Below are 25,484 nucleotides of genomic sequence, written 5' to 3'. Positions count from 1 at the left end.
GGAGCAAGTGGTTTAGATGCAGTGGAGTTTGTTAGGTGTGTTCAGGAAGGTTTCCTGACACAATGTGTAGATAAGCCTACAAGAGGAGAGGCTGTACTTGATCTGGTATTGGGAAATGAACCAGATCAGGTGTCAGATCTCTCAGTAGGAGAGCATTTTGGAGATAGTGATCACAATTCTATCTCCTTTACCATAGCTTTGGAGAGGGATAGAAACAAACAAGTTAGGAAAGCATTTAATTGGAGTAAGAGGAAATAAGAGGCTGCCAGGCAGGAACTCGGAAGTATAAATTAGAAACAGATGTTCTCAGGGTAATGTACAGAAGAAATGTGGCAAAAGCTCAGGGGATATTTGCGTGGAGTTCTGCATAGGTCCATTCCAATGAGACAGGGAAAGGATGGTAGGGACAAGGAACCGTGGTTTACAAAGGCTGTTGTAAATCCAGTCAAGAAGAAAAGAAGAGCTTAAAAAAGGTTTAAAAAAACAGGTAATGATAGACATCTAGAAGATTATAAGGCTAGCAGGAAGGAGTTTAAGAATGAAATTAGGAGAGCCAGAAGGGGCCATGAGAAGGCGTTGGTGAACAAGATTAAGGAAAACTCCAAGGCATTCTACAAGTATGTGAAGAGCAAGAGGATAAGATAAGAGAGAATAGGACCAATCAAGTGTGACAGTTCAGAAGTGTGTATGGAACCGAAGGAAATAGCAGAGGTACTTAATGAATATTTTGTTTCAGTATTCACTATGGAAAAGGACTTTGGCAATTATAGGGATGACACAGCGGACTGAAAACCTTGAGCATGTAGATATTAAGGAGGAAGATGTGCAGGAGCTTTTGGAAAGCATCAAGTTGGATAAGTGACTGGGACTGGACGAGATGTACCCCAGGCTACTGTGGGAGGTGAGGGAGGAGATTGCTGAGCCTCTGGCAATGATCTTTACATCATCAGTGGGGACAGGAGAGGTTCTGGAGGATTGGAGGGTTGTGGATTTTGTTCCCTTATTCAAGAAAGGGAATAGGGATAGCCCAGGAAATTATAGATCAGTGAGTTTTACTTCAGTGGTTGGTAAGTTGATGGGGAAGATCCTGAGAGGCAGGAATTATGAACATTTGGAGAGGCATAATGTGATTAGGAATAGCTTTGTCAAAGGCAGCTCGAGCCTTATGAGCCTGATTGAATTTTTTGAGGACGTGACTAAACACATTGATGAAGGAAGAACATTTGATAAGGAACCCCATGTAAGGCTTATTGAGAAAGTAAGGAAGCATGGGATCCAAGGAGGCATTGCTTTGTGGATCCAGAACTAGCTTGCCCACAGAAAGCAAAGAGTGGTTGTAGATGGGTCATATTCTACATGGAGGTCGGTGACCAGTGGTGTGCCTCAGGGATCTGTTTTGGGACCCTTCATGATTTTTATAAATGACCTGGATGAGGAAGTGGAGGGATGGGTTAGTAAATTTGCTGATGACACAAAGGTTGAGGGTGTTGTGGATAGTGTGGAGGGCAGACAAAGGTTACAGCAGGACATTGATAGGATGCAAAACTGGGCTGAGAAGTTGCAGATCAAGTTCAGCCCAGATAAGTGTGAGGTGGTTCATTTTGGTAAGTCAACCCTGACTATAACCGGGGTGTGTGATTATCACCTCTCTGTCTATATGTGACTGGGTTCTCTCCCAGGTCCATAGCGCCTGGTCTGTTTTGGTGCTTGTCGCAATAAAGACGTCAGTTGAGATAAATGAGCTCTTCTCATTTGTCATCAATACCACGATATTTTTTCCTCTAAATAACCCCGATAATCCCTGCTTCGGGTTAGTGAATTCCAGAACCTTCTGCAAGAAATTCTGATGACCTCTCCACCTCCCAATTTTAAATGACCAATCCCTTGTCTTGCAGAAGAGTAACAGACCACTCTTAGGGAAAAGCTCAGAACAATGCTTCCTCAATCAAAGGTCAATCAGTAGAATTCACATGAAGTATACCTAAACAATCTATAGTGTACACGACAAAGCATCAGATATGATTCAAAAAAGCAGCTGAGATTGTACACACCAACAGCATGCAGATAAAATGCTCAGCAAAGCCAGCATATCAGCCCCAAAGACCCCTACAGGTACGTCGGGGGGGAATTAATGGGGAAGGTGCTGAGTCTCAGTGAGAAAACTTCCAGTAATTAGCAGCAACAGTCCTGAAACACAGGCTCACTATTTCATTCACAGTTAGCTAATCAACCAAATGACGCAAGCAAACGTTTAGATTTGCATCGGTCTTTAAAGCTGTTCTATAAATCTTATCAACCCATAGATAATGGGAATATAGCGCCATCGCTCTAATATTTGTCAGCTTAGCTGTCGTGGATGTTTACATTATTTTTACTCTCCTTGAACAAACGGCTTGGACTCCAGCTGAAGAGCTGAGCTGGAGTGAGGATTGGTAGGTGCAATAATGTAGCTCAGCAAAGGAAAGAAAATCACAATTTTTTGTTCTTCCTCAATTCTCAATCTTTTCCTATCTGATCACAGAATGGTTACTGTGTGGAAGAGGCCATTCAGACTCTCAAGCCCCTTACAAGAACAATTAGTTTGCCTTCTCCATTCTCCGATATCGGCCCTCCCTATTATTGCCTTTCAGAGATTTATTCGGTTCCCTTCACAACACCGAACTTGAACCTTCATCTGCTACAGTTCCTGTCAACACATTTCACACACCAAACCCTTACTTCTTAAAAAAAGCAGTTTTCCCATGAAACAGAGTTCCTTTTCTGATCATTATCACCCTGTATCCCCTGATTTTAAACCTACAGCCAGTGAAACCAGCCCTCCATTGTCTAACACCTGTATTAGATTCCCTCACATTCCAGCATGTGCAGTCTCATCACATAACTGAAGTACTTGCTCTTGGATTCATTTTAGTAAACTTCTTCTACACACTCTTCTAAAACGTAAGGTATAAAACTAAATGAAATACTCTACTTGTGAGTGAACCAGTAAGTTAGTCTTCACTTCCTTGCACTAGTACTCTATGCGTCCATGAATAAAGCTCAGGGTTTTCTCTGCTGTTGTTAAACTCATCGTGAATCTGGCCTGCCATGTCCAAGAAAATATTCACATCTATCCCCAGCTTCTCTGCTTTCACTCCTTTTAGAACTGTGCTCACCAATTTACATTACCTCTTCTCATTATTCCCATCAAAATGCCACACTTTCATTTCCTGGCATTAAATTTCATCTGCCATTTACACTAGGCTGTCTGTGTCTCTGTTATTATCCTGCTCACAGTTCACTACACCTCCGAGTTTGTGTCATCAAAGAACCTAGAGTGTCATTTAATTTAGCTGAGAGCCAGTGGAGTAGAAACTTGCCTTGAACAATATTGCCAAGTGTGCAGTTTAAATTCAACCTGATTGTTAGATCTATTACGATGTTGTGTATTCTCAACTAAGACTATTCCTAGCCCAATGTGACTCTCTCAGAAGCAATCAGACTTCTATATATTTGTGTACCTGGACACTCAGAGTCCACCAATTTTCATTTGAGGAATTTTACCTCAATGTTGATGAACCAGGAATGATAATTTTATTGTGCATTTTATTCAATTTAGTTATCAAAAGACATTTACCAAAAAATGCACCTTACTTTTTGTTCTTAAAATTCTGTCTGTGAGTTTGATGTAGCAAAATTCTAGAGACATCTCTGAATACATTTGACCACATAGAAATGATATCCTCTTATTTTTCACTACCTTCCATAGTGTATGGAAAGCATAATAAGGATGATAGGATTTCATACTTCTTGGAAAGCCTGAGTTCTGCATGTCAGCTTACCATAGTTCTGTAAAGTAGATGATATTCCTAGTTAATCTGGAGGAGGAAGTAAAATTCACCTCTTAAATAACGATGTAGTTTGCTGCCTGTGTATTGTATGAAAGTAACAGGAACCAAATGCTCAAATACTTCCATATTTGTTACCATATTTAACAGTATTATTTCTTTAATTAAAATATTCCTGGTCTCCATCTTGATGATTCAGTAATAAGATTTTCTTCAAAGCTATGCATAAGTTTGTAATAAGGTCATCTTTGCCTAGCTGCCCTAAGACTGTTTGATGGTTTCAATTGCAGCATTGCTTGTGGTACCATACCAGTTCATTTGGATTTATTGTATTTTAGAATGAGCTAATCCCATATCCAATGCAACCAAAAGTCCATTCATCTCAATTTTCAATGGACCCATAAAGATTTACATGCATTAATGTCAATGCAATTTAAGTTACTTTTCAACATAAGCTGTGGAGACTCAAGCTTATGTAACCCTTACCCAACAGGCTGGTATATGTCTAGGGGAAAAAGGGGATCCAGCCACTCTCCAACCCACCTCCCGTACACGCAGGTGCTGTGAGAATCGAGTTTACGCCTCGAGCCCGCCAACAGTATCAAATCCACAACAAATACCGTTATGAAATACACTTTAAAGAGTTTACTAAAATTAAAAAGAGTAGTAAGCAATACAATATATATACACAAGGAAAAAAAACAAAAGGCGCCACTTATCAAAGTTCAGTCTGTTTAGTGCACTCGTTGGAGCTCAATCAACGAACCAATCGACCCATCCGGCCGTCGCACCTGGGACCACCCCGGTGGTCTTACGAGCAGTCCAGCACACGTCCACCTTCTTCAGTGTCTTCCTCGGCCTCTCCCAAAAAACTCGCGAAAACCCCTCCCCCAAGTTCCCAGCATCACAAGACACAATGACATTCCCCATTGATTAACAAATGAATACAATTACCATATCAGCCATTCTAAAGTGAAACAACGGCTAGAGAAACACTTATCCGACAAAGAAACATTCCTACTTGTAACAAACCAAAGAGGCCATTTTGAGTAACATACCCAGGACATTGTACACTTAAGAATGAGACATATTTGCAATTCAGCAACATGTACCAACTCCAGCACAAAGACTAAGAGATTGGTGGACCGTTCTCTGATCGTTATTGGCTGCTCTCTGTTTTGTCCTGATTAAGTTGCAATGTTCCTACTCACAATGGGATTGAGTTGTATCTCCATATGGCTCATCATTGCCTGCAGTCTCCTGAGCACCATCTGCAGTGTCTTCCTGTGCAAAGCAGCAACATCGTCGGATTTCAGCTAAAAGGATCCGAGTCACAGCAATTGTGGTTTCTCACCGTCATTCTCACCACGACACCTGCTCGACATCTCCTCAGCAGTTTAACTATGATAGGAAGCTTGTTCCTACTTCTCTCTCTTCCCAGTTGCTTGATCCAAGTGGTTTTTCAAACTTCAGCATGCTTGCAAACTATTGGTAGTGCTGTTTCTGGCTCTGTTGAATTTTTATATGCGCGTGTTTATAATCTGATAATGTCTGTTTGTGACTAGCATTGTCCAATCCATAAGAATTCGTGCAAGGACCCTTGCTGTTTATATTATATGGGGGCATGATCAGTTTGCAAATGACTTGAACACTGGTGGAGTTGTTGATTTGTGTGAATGGAAGTCTTGGGCTGCAGGGTGATATTGATTTCTTTGTGAAATGGAATGAGAAATGACAAATGGAGTTGTGAGACTCTCCCAATCGTGCCTTGCTTCCTAAATTTAGACGCTCTAACTCTCTACAGTGTGGACAGCTGGGGCGGCCTCTATAAGGGTCCCACAAATTGGCATTCATGACTTGGACGGCAAGAACTGAGCACTTAAAGAGCACCAGGACTGAAGGTCGATGGTCAATTGTAAGCCTACTACTGATACTCTCTAACATTTGTTTCAATCCACAATCCGGTCCAATACCGTGTCTCAATCCTTGCTTCAGGTACTCCAGCATTGGGGTCCAAACCATCTTCATCAAGGGCTCTCCTCTCACATACAGATAAATATGTGGTGGTGCCTTTCAGGAATACTAATGAGGCTAGGACCTTCACCATGATTGCTAGCTAAGAACTAATGAAGAAATGAGGGACCTTGGTTTACATGGTGACCACTTTACTAGGTACATGAGGTACCTAATCAAGCAGCCACCAAGTGCCTGTTTGTGGTCTTCTGCTACTGTAGCCCATCCACTTCAAGGTTCAAAATATTGTGCATTCAGAGATGCTCTTCTGTGCATTGTTGTTTTAATGTGTGGTTATTTAAGTTACTGATGCCTTCCTGTCAGCTTGAGCCAGTCTGGCCATTCTCCTCTGACCTCTCTCATTAACAAGGCACTTTCACCCACTCACTGGATGTTTTTTTTTGTTTCTCGCACCACTCTCTGTAAACGCTAGACAGTGGTGCGCGAAATCTCTGAGATATTCAAAACACCCAACAATCATTTGCTGGTCAGTCACCAACAATCATTTTATGGTCAAAGTCACTTAGATCATATTTCCTCCCCTTTGTGATGTTTGGCCTGAACAACAAATGAACCTCTTGACCATGTCTGTGTGCTTTTATACATTGAGTAGCTGCCACATGATTGGCTGATTAGATATTTGCAGTAATGAAAGCGGAGGCAACTCACAGGTCCGTGAGTGAGATTTTAAAAGGAGAGTTCATGGGTTTTTGGTGTTTCCTGGCAGCCCAATCAAATCAGAGGGGACAGAGGACACAACTCACAGGCCCATGAATGAGGTTTAAAAAGGAGCATTCACTGGCTTTCAGCATGTTCTAGTGGCCCAATCAAATAACAATTTATTAGCAAGGGCAAATAAAGATAAGGTGGGGACAGGTGGAGTGGCCATTGTGTGAGTGGACCGATGTTAGAGTGCGGAGGCTTTGGCTCATCAGGCTTCAGTAAGAACAGGCTTGGGTGAGGTATGTATCTGGCAAGTCTCTTCTTCTTCATTCTTCATTCTTCATCAGTTAGTACATAGTTAGAGCAGTGAAAATGGCTCTGGGGGCTGCGTTGTGTTCTTTGAGTGAGTTGTGGATATTCTGGGAGACCTCCAGCCTCCCAGATAACCATATCTGCACCAGGTGTACTTGAGCTCCAGCTCCTCAGAGAATGTATTGAGGAACTGGAGTTGCCGATTGATGACCCTCGTCTCATATGGAAAACTAAGGAGATGATCAATAGGTGCTACAAGGAGGTAGTCTGTCCTAACTTACAGGAGGCAGGTACCTGTGTGACTATCAAGAGAGGGAAGGGAAATGGACAGGCAGTACAGAGTATCCCAGTAGCCGTTCCACTCAATAACAAGTAATACCACTTTGGATACTGTTGAGGGTTGGGGGGGGGGGGGTGGGACAACCTGCATGGGAGAAGCCACAGTGACTGGGTTTCTGGCTCTGAATATGTCACTGGGGCTCAGAAGGGAAGCAAGAAGAGGACTGCAGTAGTGATAGGGGATTCTATTGTTAGAGGAGTAGACACGAGATTCTGTGGATGCAATAGAGACACCGGGATGGTATGTTGCCTCCCAGGTGCCAGAGTCAGGACCAGGGCATTCTCAGAGGGAGGGGGAGCAGCCGGAAGTCTTGGTACATATTGACACCAATGATATTGGTAGGAAAAGGGAGGAGATCCTGTAGAGAGTACTTAGGGAGCTAGGCAGGAAGCTGAAAAGAGGAACCCCCAGAGCAGGAATTTCTGGATTGCTGCCTGTGCCATGTGTCATTAAGGATAAGAGATAGAATGATTTAGCAGATGAATGTGTGGCTGCGGAACTGGTTCAGGAGGCAGGTTTTCAGATTTCTGGATCATTGGGATATCTTCTGGGGAAGACATGACCCGTACAAGAGGAAGGGAACTAACATCCTTGTGGGCAGGTTTGCTAGAACAGTTGGGGAGTGTTTAAATAATTTGGCAGAGGGTAAGAACCGTAGTGATAGGGCTGAGGATAGGGCAGTTGGCATGAAAGCAGAAGCAGTGTGCAATGAGATTGTCAGCAGGTGATAGGTCAAAATGCAGTCAGTAGGATGAGTTATAGTGTAACAGGAGAACCAAATTGGAAAAAGAAGACAAATACAGAACCAAAGGTATATTTTTGAATGCATGCAGTATATAGAATAAGGTAAATGATCTTGTAGTGCATTTAGAGTTTGTCAGGTATGGCATTGTGGGCATCGCTGTGTTGTGGCTGAATGAAGATTATAGTTAGAGTTTAATATGCAAGGATATATTTGTTAGCAGGTGGGCAGAGGGGATGACAAAAAAGGTAATCTAATCCTTAGAACTTGGTGACATATGGACGGAAGATGTAGAATCTTTGTGGGTAGAGTTAGGGAACTGAAAGTTCAAAAATACCCTGATGGGAGTGATATACAGGCCAGTAGCCAGGATGTGAGCTAAAAATTACATGAAGTATAAAATGCATGTCAAAAGGGCAATGTTACGATAGTCATGGAGAATATCAATAATAAGGGTTTTAGACCAATATGGGATCAACTATTTTGGATTGGGTGTTGTGTAATGAACTGGATTCGACTAGAGAGCTTAGGGTAAAGGAACCCTCAGGAGAGAGTGACCATAATATGACAGAATTCAGCCTGCAAGTGAGAAGAAAACATCAACTATATCAGTATTACAGTGGACTAAAAGGAATTATAGATACATGACAGGGGTGCTGGCCAAAGTTGAGTGGAAGGGGACACTAGCAGAGCAGTAATGGCTGGAGTTTCTGGGAACAATTCGGAGGGTGAGTATATATACATGGCAAAGAAGCAGAAATATTTTGAAAGCAGGATGATGTATCTGTGGTTGACAAGTGAAGTGAAAGCCAACATATACGCAAAAGAGAGGGCATATAATAGAGCAAAAATTAAGGGCAAGTTGGAAGATTGGGAAGCTTTAAAAAACAACAGAAGGTAGCTCAAAAGGCATAAGAAGGGAAAAGATGAAATATGAAGGTAAGCTCACCAATAACATCAAAGAGAATGCCAGAAGTTTTTACAGATATACTGCTCCACTCTCTATATACTCATGACTGTGTGCCTAGGCATAGCTCAAATACTACCTATAAATTTGCTGATGATACAAAAGGGTATACAGGAGTGAGATATGCCAACTAGTGGAGTGGTGCCACAGCAACAACCTGGCACTCAACGTCAGTACGATGAAAGAGCTGATTGTGGACTTCAGGAAGGGTCAGACGAAGGAACACATACCAATCCTCATAGAGGGATTAGAAGTGAAGAGAGTGAGCAGTTTCAAGTTCCTGGGTGTCAAGATATTTGAGGAACTAATCTGGTCCCAACATATTGGTGCAGTTATAAAGAAGGCAAGACAGCCGCTATACTTCATTAGGAGTCTGAAGGGATTTCGTATGTCAGCAAATACACTCAAAAATTTCTGTAGATGTACCATGGACAGCCTTCTGACAGGCTGCATCACTGTCTGGTATGGGGGGTGGGGAGGCTGCACAGCAGAGCGGACCCAATGGCTGAATAGCCTAATTCTGCTCCAATGATTTAATAAAGGATTGATGTACAGTTGTACCTAATAAATTGGCCACTAAGTGTACGTGACAAAAGATCCCTGAAAGCTGCTGGGTGATGAAGAAGACTTGTGGGACACTGGGCTATCGAATATTGAAAGGCCCAGATAGAGTAGATGTGGAGAGGATGTTTCCAATAGTGAGAGAGTCTAGGTTCAGAGGGCACAGACACAGGATAGAAAGACATTCCTTTTGAATAGAGATGAGCAGAGATTTCTTTGGCCAGAGGGTGGTGAATCTGTGGAATTCATTGCCTCTTATGGCTGTGGAGGCCATGTCATTGGGTATATTGAAAGAACGAAATCAGAGGTTGATAGGTTCTTCATTAGTAACAGTTAGGGTTATGGGGAGAAGACAGGAGAATGTGGTTGAGAGGGAAAATAAATTAACTATGATCAAATAGTGAAGCAGACACACTGGGCCAAATAGTCTAATTCTGCTCCTATGTCTTAAGGTCTAATTATTTTGAACTGATCACTTCCTGTTTTATGGAAAAAGAGAGTAATTTATGTACTGTGGTGAACTATGTGCCTGTCTGGATTCGCCCCCTGCTGACTGCTCCTGTGGCTCCTCCCACAGGCCCCTGTATAAAGGCGATCTGAGGCCTGACGCTCGGCCTCAGTCTCCAGGACATGGTATGATGGACACTCACTCCTGGTTCCTTCTTCCAGTCAATAAAAGCCGATATCTCGCCTTACGTCTCAGTGTGAGTTATTGATGGTGCATCATGTACCAAATGACGTTGTGCTGTGATACGTGAATTCAGTAAAGATGTGGTATAAGACGTCATTTTTAATTGTCATGGTGGTTTTAAGGTTAAGCTTTCCGTGGTGTGAGCCACTAAGCCAAGAGGCCCTGGAGGTGCTTTACAAGTTGCAATCAATTTCACGATATTCTCAAGACAAATGCATAATTACGGCTTTCAACAGATTTGAATATCTATTGTAAGGCTCTTATAAACATTTGTCACATTTTATTCACATCAGTCTTCACTGCTGAATGCATGACAGAAGCTGCCTTAAATCATTTTCAGGAGTGTATGAAGTTATTAATGTCCATGAGAGATGGGTGCAGTTCTGGTATAACCTAAAATTTGTTGAAACCTGTGCAGGGGATGAATTTTTAAACATAAAAAAGTATATCCTGTAAGAATAGACAAGGGTAGAACTGGTTTTCTCAAAGTGTACTTCATATGGAAAATATTGGCAATGGCAAATTAGGTGGTAAACTTAAGTATTATTTTCCTAAATATGGTCAAATATTTTCACATCCTTAAACTGCCTTGCACTGATTTTTACAATAATACTATCTGAATCCATTCAGTTTTAACCAGTCCTTTATATTGCACACAGAAAGAGAGAATTGTGAAGAAGTCTCGCATCTAAAATTCTAATCTCTGCACATTTAGAAGATGCATCAATGCATTTATTTTAACAGATTAGCTCCCCTGCCAATAGCATGGATTTCAAACAGGGTAAGTGTTCATAGGTTCATATTCCACATATATTTTCAATCTCTCCAACATACTGTAAATCATCTCACGAAATACAGACTAAATGCTCGAGGAAATCAACAGGTCAGGCAGCATCTATGGAGGGGAATACTCAGTTGATTATTTGGGCTGAAACCCTTCATCAGGACTGGGATGGGACTGAAACCAGAATAAGAAGGTTGGTGGGCTGGGTGTGATGGGGAGCAGATGAAGTACAAATGGGCGGCAAGTGATAGGAGAGACCAGGTGTTGGGAAGGTGGGTAGGAGGGGCAGGGACATGAATTAAGAGATGATAGGTGGGAAAAGTAATGGGCCGAAGCAGAAGGAATCTGATAGGAGAGAACAGCGAACTGTGGAAGAAGGGGAATAATGAGGGACACCAGTGAGCAATAATTGCCAAGAGAGAAGAGAAGGGGTGAGTGGGAATCCAGAATGGGGAATGGAAAAAGAGAGAAGGAGGAATTACCAGGAGTTAGAGAAATCAATGTTCATGCCATCAGCTTGGAGGCTGCCCAGAAAGAATATGAGGTGTTACTCCTCCAACCTGAGTGTGGCCTCATTCTGGCGGTAGAAGCGGCCATGGACCAACATGTCAGAATGGGAATGGGAAGTAGAATTAAAATGGATGATCACCGGAAAATCTCGCCTGCTGTAGGAAATGGAGAAAAGATGCTTGACAAGCTGATCCCCAACTCCACGCCAAGTCTCATCAGAGCCTACACCAGGAGCACTAGATACAGTAGGTTGACCCCAACAGACTTGCAGGTGAAGTTTTGCCTCATCTATTTGGGAACCTAATTGGGGGAAAGGGAGGCAGTGAATCTGCAGGTGTAGCACTTGTCATGCTTGCAGGAATAAGGGCCAGGAACGAATTGGCAAGGGAATCAGGTAGAGAGAACAGAGGGGTGAGAAAGACATGCTTGGTGGTAGGTTCCCATTGGAGATGGCAGGTGTCAGAATATTTAAATATAGTTTGGTAATGAAATCATCTCACATTTTGTATGGTATTCTGAGCTCACAATCAGTGATGGACGGTAAACACTTGAATCCATTGTGATTTTCAGGATTGTGCAGTTGGAAATCATTCTCACACCTCCCTCCCCCAACTGAAGTGAAACACAAAGGTGAGAACTTCTGGATCATTCCTTGTCACTTTGTAAATGCGCATTTCCGGCCCTAACTTCCCCATTCATCCCAAGTGCACCTCCTGCTTTTGGAGCACTTTAGATAGGCTAGATTCTTCTTTAATCTGGATTAGATTAGCTTTATTTGTCACATGTGCATTCAAACATAGAGTGAAATGTGTCATTTTTCATCAAAACAAATCAGCAAGGATTGTTCTAGGCAGGGCACAAGCATCGCCATGCTTTCAGCTCTAATTTAGCGTGCTACAAATCACTAACCCGTCTTTCAGAATGTGGGACAAAACCGAATCACCCAGAGGAAAGTTACACAGGCATGGGGTGAGTGTCCAAACTCCTTAAAGGCAGAGGTGAGAATTGAACCCTGATCTGACAGCTGGTGCTGTAAAGTGTTGTGCTAAATGCGATGCTACTGATGCACCATCAATAACTCACTCTGAGACGTAAAGGCGAGATATTGGCTTTTATTGACTGGAAGAAGGAACAAGCAGTGAGTGACCACCATACTACATCCTGGAGACTGAGGGCAGGGCTCAGGCCTCAATCGCCTTTATACAGGGGTCTGTGAGAGGAGCCATAGGAGCAGTCAGCAGGGGGCGTGTCCAGACAGGTATATGTAGTTCACCACAGCTCCAGAAAGGTATATGTAGTTCACCACAGCTACCATGCCACCCCCTAAATTCTTATGCTGCATTCCTTGAGAACATTACAAGGAAACACAAAATAAAAAACATAGAGCATTACTACCCAGGAGTAGGCTCAGTGGCCCTCAATGTTGTGCCAAAGTAATTAAGATAATGATGACAAATAACACTAATCCTTTCTGCCTACTCAATGTCCATATCCTTCCATTCTCTGCATATTCATGTTCCTAACTGAAGCCACTGAAATGCCTCCAGCGGTTAGTTAAAAACAAGCCAAAACCTCTGAGTGAGACCGAGTGAGGGAATTGACACTATGTGGCGCCCTTCCAAATAACTGTGTTCCAAGTCGGAAAAAAAAGTATGTTGAAACCAGCAAAACAAGCGATCAAAATTAGCGATATTAGCAGAACTAGCAAAATTAATGTAATAAGTGGGCAAGAAAAAATTATCCAACCCCTGCTCAATCTCTATCTCTAACTAAACAAATGATACAAGGGGTGTATATGTGACTATTGTCACCTCAATCCACGTGACAAATTACAGTAATCCATAATAAAACATGAAACACACAATACAATACAACTCAGTATTCAACACAATCATACCCACAGTTTTAATCAACAAGCTCCAAAACCTGGGCCTCTGTATCTCCCTCTGCAACTGGATCCTTGACTTCCTCAGCAGTCAGTACAGATTGAAAATAATAACTCCTCCTTGCTCTCGTCATGGATGTGTGCTTAGCCCACTGCTCTACTGTCTTTACACCCACCGACCATGTGGCTAGGCACAGATCAAATACCGTCTATTTAATTTGCTGATGCCACAATTATTGTTGGCAGAATCTCACATGGTGTTGAGGAGAAATACAGGAGCAATAGATAAATAGATGAAGTGGTGTCACAACAACAACCTTGCATTCATCATCAGTAAGACTAAGGAGCTGATTGTGGACTCCAGGAAGAGGAAGTCAAGGGAACAAACACCAGAAGTGGAAAGGTTGAGAAGTTTCAAATTCCTGGCTGTCAACATCTCTGAAGTTCTATCCTGGGCCTAGCATATCGATTCACTTACAAAGAAGGCATGATGTCTCCTTAGGGGTTTTGAGCAAGCTTTGTATGTCAACAAAGGCTCTCACAAATTTATACAGATGTACAGTGAAGAGTATTCTAACTTCTGGTATCACTGTCTGGTACGAAAGGGCCACTGCTTGGGATTAGGAAAAGCTGCAGAGAGTTGCAATCTCGGCCAGCTGCACAATGGGCACTAGCTTCCTCAATATTGAGGATGTCCTCAAAAGGTGATTCCTGAAAAGGACGGCATTCGTAATTAAAGATCCCCATCACCCTGTGCATGCCCTCTTCACTTTGCTATCATCAAGCAGGAGGTACAGGAGACAGAAGGCACACACGCAATGATTTAAGAACAGTTTCTTCCTCACCACCATCAATAGACAATAGACAGTAGGTGCAGGAGTAGGCCATTTGGCCCTTCTAGCCAGCACCACCATTCACTGTGATCATGGCTGATCATACACAATCAGTACCCCGTTCCTGCCCTCTCCCCATATCCCATTCCACATATCCACCACTGAAAAAGTTTTTCCGCATCTCTGTTCTAAATGGCCTACCCCTTATTCTTAAACTGTGGCCTCTAGTTCTGGACTCACCCATCAGTGGAAACATGCTTCCTGCCTCCAGCATGTCCAATCCCTTAATAATCTTACATGTTTCAATCAGATCCCCTTCATCCTTCTAAATTCCAGTGTATACAAGCCCAGTCGCTCCAATCTTTCAACATATGACAGTCCCGCCATTCCGGGAATTAACCTTGTGAACCTACGCTGCACTCCCTCAATAGTAAGAATGTCCTTCCTCAAATTTGGAGACCAAAACTGCACACAGTACTCCAGGTGGGGTCTCACCAGGGCCCTGTACAGCTGCAGAAGGACCTCTTTACTCCTATACTCAAATCCTCTTGTTATAAAGGCCAACATGCTATTAGCTTTCTTCACTGCCTGCTGTACCTGCATGCTTGCTTTCATTGACTGATGTACAAGAACAGCTAAGTCTCGTTGTACTTCCCCTTTTCCTAACCTGACTCCATTTAGATAGTAATCTGCCTTCCTGTTCTTGTCACCAAAGTGGATAACCTCACATTCAGATCCCTGAATGGACAATGAACCCATATACACTACCTCACTATTTTGTTCCATTCTTTGTTCTCTTTTTGGACTAATTATATGTATCTTATTGTAATATACAGTTTGAATTATATATTGCAATATAATATATTTTGCTGCTGCAAAATAACATATCTCATGACATACAGTATGTCTTTGAAACTAAACCTGATTCTGATTCTCCGTTGACCCATTTCCACAAGCCAAAAGGTAACTGAGTCCAACACTTCACCAAGGTTCTAAATTTTTTGCCACTATGTATTGTCTTAGCTAATCAGCCTTTTCAATTATCTTTGTTCTTTGGATTAAGAAGAGGAGGACCATACACAATTAGCCTACCTACCTGCTAATTCCTTGATGAGTTTTCATTCCATGACAAATTCCACGCACATAGATGGACTTATAGTGAAACCAGGCTCAGTTCAATGCTGAACGTAAACCCCCAACCCCCACCAAAAAATGTAGTCTGATCCAGTAAACGAAACTTCTGAAAACGATAATAGCAACTTGAGCAAATTATCAACCGGTATGTTCCCGTGGGGTGATGCTCCAGATATGCCTTCGGGAAAGGATGAGGCAAATCTTATGATATAGGATTTGATATCCAAATCAGGAAGTACAGACCCTAGTTGCCCTGGAGAAAATAATAGCAAACTGCATTCTTAAACCACTGGAGATGAAGCACGCTCACAATAATACTTGGCTGGAAGTTTCAGAAATTTGACTCAGTTACAATATATGATCAGCACCTATCCCAACCCAGAAAGGTGCGTGATTCCAAGGGAAACTAGCAGATGGCATTGCCAAGTACCTACTGTCCTTGCCCTGCCAGATGTAGGAGGTTGCATGTTGAAGCCTTCGCAGTTTTACCTGTTAAATGTTAAACTTTTCATGTAGAGTCCATGATAGTGAGAGAGAACTCACTTACCCAAAAGGATGAGTTGCTGGTCAGTCCATGGTAAAGTCTGACCTGGGAACAGTTAGTCTCAATTTGAATTCAACAGTGCTGAATTTGATCTTGAAAGAAACTCCAAAACAGCACCCTCTGCTGCCAATCAACCCATAATCCTAAATGTTTTCTTAATGGGTTTATGACTAGCACAGTGACTCAGGCAACAACATATATATATTTCAAATTAGAGTGAAATAATGTTGGTGCCAAACAAGCTATGATACAGTACACTGCCTTTACTTTGATGTGATAATCTGCCAAATGTACTTAAAGCTAATATTTGTTATTTGTTGAAAATGTTAAATTCACCCCGACAGTTTGAAGCCACGGCTCTACTGGAAAAATTTGTGTCTGTTCAAAGTGCCACTTTCCCCAAAAGGAGGAATGAATCACATTGGCCCAGCTTAACCTATAAAGCTGAAGCAAGTACAGAACTCAATTACTTTGATCAGATGGGCAGGCCTGCTGCTGGCTTCATTCATCTGTGCTTCACCCACACTCACAGAAGAAGGATGAAAAGCTCTTCACTGTTGGTTGTTAACTCCTTAACTCACAATCTTCACCCATTCGACAGGGTGCTACAGAAGAAATGGTCATTGACATCCTCACTGCAGAGATGGAAGTCCAATCCTGACTGACACACCTGATGGGTTTTTGTACTTTTGGAGATGCTTCCCTTTTGGGTACGATTGCAAACCTGCACCTTTGAAGGTCTCAGGAGACAAATATATGAAATAGACAACCTTCTCTTTTACTTATGGCTGAATTAAGCTACTCCATGAGTGGAGTGATTAGGTCATTACATTGTCGATCAAATCTAGTGTCTGTGAAACTTTTGTATTTCCTTCCGAATTTAACTGTACACTTTGTGTACCGGTGAACACCACTGATAAAAAAAAATCAGGTTTCAAAATGGATGATGGCATAGTTTTATATGTTTTCCAAATATAGAACATAAAGCATAATATAGCACAGAAACAGGTCCTTCAGTTCAGGATGCCTGTGTTGGCCAGAATGCCAAATTAAACTAATTGCACCTGCCTGCATGTGATCCATAACCCTCCATTCCTTTTGTGTTCACGGCTGTCTAAATACCTCTTAAATTCCACGATTGTATCTACTTCCATAGCACCCACGTTAGTGCATTCTAGGCACCTACCACACTCTCTGTTAAAAAAACCTTTCCATCACATCTCCCTTTCATCTTTAATGCACGGCTACTAGAATTTGACTTTTCTCTCCTGGAAAAGAGACCGTGATTATCTACTCTATCTGTACCACTCAATTTGATAAACTTCCGTTAGTTTTCCCCTAAGTCTCTGACACTGCAGAGAAACCAGTCCAAGTCTGTCTAATCTCTCCATCTGGCTAACATGCTTTATGCATATATGGTATTGTGGCATAATTCAATATATCCAGGTGGAATCATTTCTGAACGTCTCATTCACATTTTGACAGCTAAGAAGAGGAGGTATTGAACCTATTTGCCCACCTAGGTTCCAAAGGTGGAAGAACAGCACAGCACTTCTCACAAGCTTATCATCATCGTCATCATTATGTGCTGAGTCGTATGACATAGGCGATCATAATCTCATGACCATGATCGTCCTTGGCACAATTTTCTGCAGAAATGGTTAGCCATTGCCTTCTTCTGGGCAGTGTCTTTACAAGACGGGTAACCCCAGCCATTATCAATACTCTTCAGAGGTTGTCTGCCTGGAGTCAGTGGTCACAATACCAGGACTTGTGTTGTGCACCAGCTGCTCATATGACCATCCACCACCTGCTCCCATGGCTTCACAAAACCCTGGTTGGGGTGGAGGGCTAAGCAGGTGCTACAACTTGCCCAAGGGTGACATGCACACTAGCAGAGGTAAGGAGCTCCTTACACCTCCTTTGATAGAGAAGTATCCCCACTCTGCCACCCACACAAGCTGATATCCTCCAAATAATGAAATCATCCCACTTAACTCTCTTTGCATCATTGAATCGCAGAATCACATAGTGCAGAAGCAGTGAATTTGATCCATTGCACCTGGATCAAAATTCCAAAGGTAGCTAGCCAATTCTTTTCCTTCCCTTCCCATTTCTCACAGATTTTCAAGCATTTGTCCGATTGTCTTTCAGCAGCTATATTTGAATTTGGTTCATTTGATAGTAACCTACTGCACAAAAACAAGTTTACTCCTGAATTGTTTTCTAATTATCTTAAACGGTTTAAATTTGGTTAACTCCAGAAATTGAAAAAGCAGGTTTTTTCTATATTTATTCATGAGATCCCTTCCCAGTTTTGAAAACAATCTCAGGTTCTTTGGTCTTTCCACACAACCAGATCCTCAGCTCTGTAACGAATCAGATAACTGATGTCTGCAACCTCTAAGGCCTTTAGCTGATTTTGTAATTTCCCAATTTCACTCAGCCCCTGATGGAATGATATGCTTTGCACTTTCGTCATTTTGTTCCTGGTTATTATTTCATTTCTATTTAACAAACCTTAGTTTTATATTTCAAATGGCCAGAAATCATTTGAAATGTTTTGATTTGAAGTTGTATGAAAATATAATTCTCTGCACATCAAAAAGCAGTGAAATTGGATTCTTCTGACCACAAAGAATTTTCAGTGAAATACTCTTAAAAATACTTCATAGCCAACAAGTCTGTCATAACATGTAGACATTCTAAACATATTTTATTTTAGAGAGAAGTCCTATTTCTTACTACCAAGCAGTAAGAACATAATTGAATCCTTCAAGCACCGTCAAGTAAAACTCCATTAGTTTGACACAGATGTGAATTTGATGCTGCCAGACTGGCAGATTTTCCAGATTATTGGATATTATTTCTAATTCACTTTCTTAAATCACTTTTTTTAGATGTAATATATTATATAAAAAAACACATTGAAATAGGTAAGTTTAAAGGGACTGCAGAAACAGGGACTCTAGAGAGTAGATGTAAGGCCTGGATCCAAGACCCTGATGTGGAAGAAGGGATTTATGTGAATTGGGGGCCTGATGAGTGTGACCAGAGCTCAAAAGCTCTCACCAGGGTGGTGAGTGGAAAGAGAGCACGATAAATATCACTTAGTAAGTCAGATGTCAAGTCATTAGATTTCCATACAATGCCAGAGGGAAGATTACCATAGGGTATTGAAGCAACTGAACCCAATGTCTGTATGACGATTTAACTGCCGGGCAGAATCGGAAAGGTTGGGTACAGGTTGACTGGAGGTGGTGGGGTCCAGGCCCCAGAGAGTATTGAAGCTGATGTTTGGACGACGATTTACATGCCAGGGCTGAAGTGGAAAGGTTGGGTACAGCCCAAATCGAGGTGGTGGGGTCCAGGAACCACAGCGTATCAAAATGACTGAACCCAATGTTTGCTCCGACTTAACCGCCGGGCTAGTTTGGAAAGGTCAGGGTGTCGGGGCTCGAGGCAAGGGATTGGCCAGTTCATCTCACTGCTCCTTGATGTTTACCCCACTCTGCACTGAGCTAAGAGTCTGTCGACTTTGCGGACTTCAGCTTTGATTGCAATTTGCTTGTTTTTATTCTCTCTTTTTCTCTCTCTCCACCCCTCTCTCTCCCCCCTCTCTCTCTCTCTCTCTCCCCTCTACCCCTCTCTCTCTCCCCCCACTCTCTCTCCCCCTCTCTCTCTCCCCCTCTCTCCCCCTCTCCCCTCTCTCTCCCCCTCTCCCCTCTCTCTCCCCACCTCTCTCTCTGCGCAGTGGATGCCTTCTTTTGTTTCAATGGGTTAATTTGTGTTTCTTTACTTCGTGGCTGCCTGTAAGGAGAGGAATCTCAAGGATGCATAATGTATAGATACTTAGATAACAAATGGACTTTGAACTTCAAAAGTAAAGTGGAAAAATATAACAAAGGATTATTTTAGCTCCTCGTATATATAGCTCTCAATGGCCTGATGAGTTTCTCCAGTTCAAATTAAGCCAAATGCAAGTCTATTGTTATTGAACAAATCATAGGTGGTGGGGAGTCAACATATAGGAGCAAGATAGAACACTGAATCAAGTACAACAACCTCTCGCTCACTACCAGTAAAGTTCAAGAACTCACTCTTAACTACAGAAGAGTGAAAATGCTCCGATCTACATTGGTGGATCTACCCCAAGTCCACCAATACAAATGATTACAATTGGATGAGCTGCCCCTTGCCCAGCACCCAGATGCAGTCACAAAGAAATCATGTTACTCTCTTTATTTTCATATAAGACAAAAGAGTTTCAGCTTACAACCCAAAACGTCTGCAGATGCACTGTTGAATGTATCTTGACTGGTTGCATCATGGTCTGATACATAAACTGAGGGCTCAGAAATGTAAGAAGCTGCCGAGACTAATGGACGCTGCCCTACACATCAAGAACACATCCCTCTCCACCATCATATAAGCCACTGCCTCATAAAAGGAATATCTACAATACAATAAAATATCCCCTATATACAGTATGTGCCACCTTCTCACATCTCTCACTGGGCAGGAGATACAGAGGTCTGAAGTCTCACATCCACAGCTTCAAGAACAGTTACTTGCCTTCAACCATTCTGAATGTTGCACCTCTAACGCTATGTGTCAGTAATGCTGCTGCGAGTAAGATTTTCACTGCACATGCGCTTGTACCACATGACAATAAACTTAACAATACATGGCGATTCTACATTTAAATGGAAATTTGGCAAAGAATTTGAGATCACTGAATGATTTCAGATCTCCATATTTTAAACAGACAAAAAATGAGAATGATATTTCATGTTAAAAAGCTGATTAGTGTCATGACATTTCGGACAACTATAGCGCTGAATAATCAGATCACTATCGCCTTAGTTAGATCAGTCAGTTTTTGCAGGTGGAATTGAACTATAGATGTTTGGGTCACATGATCCACGGGTCCTCTAGCCGAGTACAAGAAGGTGGTCAAGTGTCAATCTTTAAGATACATGGGCAAGAAAACAGGCCGCTACTAGAGATGATGTGGCTACTAATATACAGAGGAATGTGTAATCAATCCAAAACGTAGAATACAGAACAGATGCAGACCCATCAGCTATGATACCAAATTAAACAAATCCCATGTGCATGCATATGGTCAGGAGCAGTGTCTTAGCTGTTTGGCAAAGATTCAGATTCAGAACTGTTTACCACATGTACAGGACATCGAACCATACAGTGAAATGTGTTACTTGCATTTTGGTGCCAACATAACGCACCCACCATGCCCGACAGGACAACACTTAACACAACAAAACAGAACGTACCAAGCAACAAAGTAACAATAGGAAAACGAGCTTTGTTCCTCCCACCCAATGCACCACACACTCCCCTAACCCCTGAACCTTCAGCCTCCAGGCTCCAATGGATTTGTGGATTTGCAGATAGTGAGACTTCAGCTTTCCTTGCTGACTCACAGAGATTTGCAGGCTTGGGGCTCCGGCAATCAAGCCTCAACGTTTGGACTTCCAACTGACCTTTGGGCATCAATCTTCACTATCAACTCAGTACTCACTGATGATGATGATGAATGAAGATACCTTGTAGGCAGCAGTGATGTCATCTATGTTCAAGGTTATAGAAAGGATAAAGAGTTCAAAGAGGCACCTCATTACCGTCATAGAAGGTCTTATGAATAATCTTGTTGGGCATATTATGATGTTCTGACAGTGTAGTAAAGAAGGAGTGAGAGAGTGATGACAAATCAGTTGAAAAGTGAAAATTCAGACTTTGATGGGAAGATTAGAGATGAAATAGTAGTTTTTAAGGAAAGTAAAGGTGAATTATTTGAGGAAGGGATAGAGAAACACAATTTTGAAAGAAAAGCATGAGTAGAAGCTTAGATTTATGATGTTCATTAACACTGCGGGCAGTGAGCAAAGTTGTGTGGGAATGGGTCAAAGAGAGCAAGAGATGTTTGTCATATAGAAAGGTACTTTAGGGAGGCCAGTGTAGGAGATAAGAGAACAAAGAATGAGGCAGATTCAATACCTGAGCAAGGTGTTCAAAATAGCTAATTTAGTCATGATATATGATAAACAACGTGGCCTGTAAGCCATTGTCACACAGACCATAGGAGATTAAAACCAGCTAAATTAGAACTTGTTTCAATCAGCTTTTGCTTGATGAAAATGGCAGAGAGTCTTGTTGCTTTCAGCATCGAAGCCCGAGCACCCCGTCGCTAGCTGAGGCCGTCACATGGGTGTTCTGAAAGCATTGTTATCTACTGTGCATGAGTTTTACAAATCTCATAAAAAATGCATTGGATACAGGTCGAGACGAAAGGTCAGGAACGCAATTACTTACAATTATGTAAATAAGTCTGAAAGTGGGAGAATAAAGCAATTAACTTATCAAGGAGAGAGACATGTTTTCCATTCATCCTGCAAAACCACAGCAAACCCTTCAACCTTACATTGTTAGAAAATTAGAAGTGAGCACGGCCATTCTGTTGATAATAGGTAAAAAGTCAAAAAGAGCATTGAATCTACTTGAAACTGCATCCATTGCAAGACCTTAGAGTGGATGCTTGCTAGTATTTGACTTAACTCTCTGCTTAGCCTAGTAAAAACAAATTGCAGGCAAGATGTTACTGTTACTAAACCATTGTCATCTGTCCAATCCTGGATGGTAATATGTTTATGTGTATATCATGCTTTTGCCATACCAATTGTTATTAGGAGTTTGAGGATATTTTTTGTCTGTCATCAAAGACTTGTAATTTTTTTATGTGCAGTGGAGAACTTGCTGTTTGGCTGCACCTGAGTTTTGTACAGAGGCTGCAGTGTGCAGGGTTGCAGGAGGCTGCAAAGGGTTGTAGATGTAGCCAGGTCCATCACGAGCCGCAGCCTTCCCTGCCATTGAGATCATCTTCAAAAGGAGATGCCTCAGGAATGCAGCATCCACCATTAAAAGCCCTCACCACCTGGGGTATGCCCTCTTTGTGTTACTACCCTTGGGGAGGAGGTCCTGAAGACCCACAGTCTTGAGAACAGCTTCTTCCTCAGGCAGGAGGCATAGGAGCCTTAGGTCCCACACCACCACATTCAAGAACAGTTACTACCTACAACCATCAGGGTCCTGAACCAACGTGGATAACATCACTCACCTCAGCACTGAACTGATTCCACAACCTATGGACTCACTTTCAAGGATTCTACAGCTCATGGTCTCAGTGTTATTTGTTCATTATTTGCCCAATTTGTATTCGTTTGCACGTTGGTTGCCTGTCAGACTTCTTTTTTATGTATAGTTTCTCATGAATTCTACTGACTTACTTTATTTTTGAAGTAGTATAATAGTAACATACACTCAGTGGCCACTTTATTGGGTACACTTGTACACCTGCTTATTAATGCAAGTATCTAATCAGCCAATCAACTGGCAGCAACTCAATTCGTAAAAGCATGCAGACATGGGTCAAGAGGTTCTGTTGTGTTCAGACCAAACATTAGAATGAGGAAGAAATGTGATCTAATTCACTTATGCCATGGAAAATGATTGTTGGTGCCAGACAGGGTGGTTTGAGTATCTCAGAAATTGCTGATTTCCTAGGATTTTCATGCACAACAGTCTCTAGAGCTTACAGAGAAAACAATATCGAGTGAGTGGCAGTTCTGGGGCAAATTTGCCTTGTTAATGAGAGAGATCAGAGAATAGCCAGACTGGTTCAAACTCTCAGGAAGGCGACAGTAACTCAAATAATCAGGCGTTACAATAGTGGTGTGTAGAAGACAATGAGTCAGATTTCTACAAGCAAAAATGTCTTGTTAATGAGAAAGGTCGGGGGGGGGGGGAATGTACAGAATGGTTCAAGCTGACAGGAAGATGACAGTAACTCAAATAACCATGCATTACACTAGTGATCAGCAGAAGAGCTTCTCTGAATGCACAACACACCAAAGCTTGAAGTGGATGGGCCACAAAATCAGAAGACCACAAACGTACAAACAGTGGCCATTCTATTAGGTATAGGGAGTACCTAAAAAAGTGGGACACAGAGTGTATGTACTTTGATAATAAATTTACCATGACTTTGACTTTGTCTCTGCCATCAGATTTCGGTACAGTCCCTAAACCCATGAACATACCCTGTTTATTGCTCCTTGGCACTATTCATTTATTCTTTGTAATTTATAGTGATATTTATGTCCTGCACTGTGAAGCTAGACATATTTCAATGATAATAAACTTTGATTCTGATTATTGCTAAACAGTACAATTGTTGTTTATCAAAAAATGACATTTCTGTTAGTGAACCCCTCTACAAATGTCCTGGGGTTGAACTAACGGCAACACTCAGCTGGAACAGCCACATAAATATGGTGGATACAAGAACAGACAGTAAGTTATATATCATAAAGTGACCCGCCCCACTTAGCATCCCAGATACATCCCATTATTTATGTTCTCATCAGGGGTGTGGTGAAAACCTCTCCACTTGTCTGGTTAGCCAGAGAGTAGCAAATCTGTGGAAGGCTCTGCCACTGACTATGGTGGAGGTCGAGTCCAAGTGTATATTTAAGGAATTTGATCGTTTCCTGATCGGTCGGGGTGTCAATGATATGAGGGGAAGGGAGGTGTACAGGTTTGAGTGGGATCCAGGATCAGCCATGATGGAATAGCAGTACAGATTCAATGGGCTGAATGGCCTCATTCTGCTCTTTATATCTTATGGTGCTATGGCGTTATGGTTGAGTCCAGCTCCAACAACATGAGCATGCATCCACCTGGGTAAGCACGCATTCCCTGCACCATTGGAGTATCTCATCTGTCGTAGGTACAGTTTCTGAAGTGAACTCCAGTTACTTATCTACCTTTATTTGGAGTATTGTGTACAGTTCTGGTCACCTACCTACAGCTTGGTCAATTAGCCTACCAAGCTGCAGACGTGGGAGGAATTCAGAGCATCCAGAAGAAAGCCCTGTGGAGAATCTCTGCACGGGCAGCAGTGAAGAACAAGCCAGAGCGCAGGATGCTGAAGATGAGGCACAGGCTCTGCTAAGTTCCACCCACACCTTCACAATGCTTCACACTAAAGCTGGATACCTTTTATAGCATTCTATGACAGTTACAAAGTGGTCATTTGTTTCCTGACGATGTGTCATCACGGGGTCATGGGCAAGTCGATCAAGTTATCTCGGAAAGATCAGCGTGTCAAGCCATCATTTGTAATGCTTTTTATTGACAAAATGTGTATGGCTAACAGACAGGGTTAGACCTCTAAACAGGTACAGATCCAAGGAATCCTGTATGTGGCTTTGATGCTCACTTAAACCGACACATGGCTCACTTCCCCAAGGCTGACAGAGGCTATTAACTTCTCTGTAGCTGTGATAAGGCTTTACTATGAAGGGAGTGAACTGCAGTTTTCAAGAATCAATATATTGTCAGAGATGTCACAGGAGAAGAGACTTTCCTGCTTTTGACTTCTCAGTCAAGTATGCAATTGCTGAAATATATACAGATCAAGTTGTATATCACTCATTCACCCCGTCCTTGTTAATCAAGCTATCTGTATAGAGCTTGAGGAAAGTGTCACCAAGGTTAAACCTATATAGTTAGAACCCTTTGAAGATGGTCGCTGAGATAGATCATCCTGATAATGTTCACCTTCAAGCTACATTATCAGGATGATCTATCCCAATG

This window comes from Hypanus sabinus, chromosome 30 (assembly GCF_030144855.1).
Source record: "Hypanus sabinus isolate sHypSab1 chromosome 30, sHypSab1.hap1, whole genome shotgun sequence".
Classification (NCBI taxonomy): Eukaryota; Metazoa; Chordata; class Chondrichthyes; order Myliobatiformes; family Dasyatidae; genus Hypanus; species Hypanus sabinus.
The sequence above is the reverse complement of the archived record's forward strand: the minus strand, read 5'-3'. Positions refer to the sequence as shown.